Genomic DNA, 1,227 nt, shown 5'->3' with positions numbered 1-1,227 from the left:
GAATCTCACTCTATTGCCCAGGGCATGATCTCAGCTCACTGCAACTTCTGCCTCCTGGGTTCAAGCCATTCTCATGCCTCAACCTCCCAAATGGCTGGGATTATGTGTACAGCACCACACCCAGCTAATTTTTGTATTTTTAGTAGAGATGGGGTTTCACCATGTTGGCCAGGCTGGTCTCGAACTCCTGACCTCAGGTGATCTGCCTGCCTTGGCCTCCCAAAGTGCTGAGATTACAGGCATGAGCCACTGCAACTGGCATTCTACTCTTTTAGTTATTTTTAAATGTACAATAAATTATTGTTGACTGTAATCACCCTGTTGTGCTATCAAAAAATATGGAACATTTTACAAATTTGTATGTCATCCTTGCACAAGGTCCATGCTAATCTTCTCTGTATTGTTCTTCTATTTATTTATTTATTTTTATTTTGGAGACCGTGTCACCCAGGCTAGAGTGCAGTGGCCCGATCCCAGCTCACTGCAACCTCAGCCTCCCAGGTTCAAGCGATTCTCCTGTCTCAGCCTCTCGAGTAGCTGAGATTACAAGCACGTGCCACTACGCCCAGCTAATTTTGTATATTTAGTACAGATGGGGTTTCACGATATTGGCCAGGCTGATATTGAACTCCTGACCTCTAGTGATCCACCCACCTCAGCCTCCCAAAATGCTGGATTACAGGCATGAGCCACCGTGCCTGGCCTGTTCTTTTTTTTTTTTTTTTACTTTCTGAGGTGGAGTCTCACTCTGTCACCCAGGCTGGAGTATAGGGCGCAATCTCAGCTCACTGCAACCTCCACCTCCCAGATTCAAGTGATTCTCCTGCCTCTGCCACCAAAGTAGCTGGGATTACATGCAAACACCACCACGCCAGACTAATATTTGTATTTTTTGGTAGAGACAGGGTTTTGCTATGTTGGCCAGGCTGGTCTCAGACTCCTGACCTCAAGTGATCCATCTGCCTCCGCCTTCCAAAGTGCTGGGATTACAGGCATGAGCCACTGTGCCCAGCCCTCTGTGGTATTCTGATTTTAGTATATATGCTGCTGAAACGAGCACTTCTCTCTTCTCTTGTATGTGTTTTGTTCGACTGCAAAATTTATTCACTGTTGCAATAAGCCTTTATCGAGCACCTACTATGTTCCAGGCACTGTTGTAAGAACTGGGGATTCATCAGTGAATAAAACAGACATAGTCCCTTCCCTCCTCTAGTAGATGGAAACATA

General features: G+C 45.8%; 1 pseudogene; it reads right to left on the bottom strand.

Annotated features, from left to right (window-relative positions):
* Positions 1-332: 332 nt before the first annotated feature.
* Positions 333-420, bottom strand: LOC135277076 (U6 spliceosomal RNA; annotated as a pseudogene).
* Between the last annotated feature and the right edge of the window lie 807 nt (positions 421-1,227).

Source organism: Aotus nancymaae, unplaced genomic scaffold, assembly GCF_030222135.1.
Source record: "Aotus nancymaae isolate 86718 unplaced genomic scaffold, 86718_ANA_hifiasm-v0.15.2.pri h1tg000029l, whole genome shotgun sequence".
NCBI lineage: Eukaryota > Metazoa > Chordata > Mammalia > Primates > Aotidae > Aotus > Aotus nancymaae.
The sequence above is the reverse complement of the archived record's forward strand: the minus strand, read 5'-3'. Positions and strand labels throughout refer to the sequence as shown.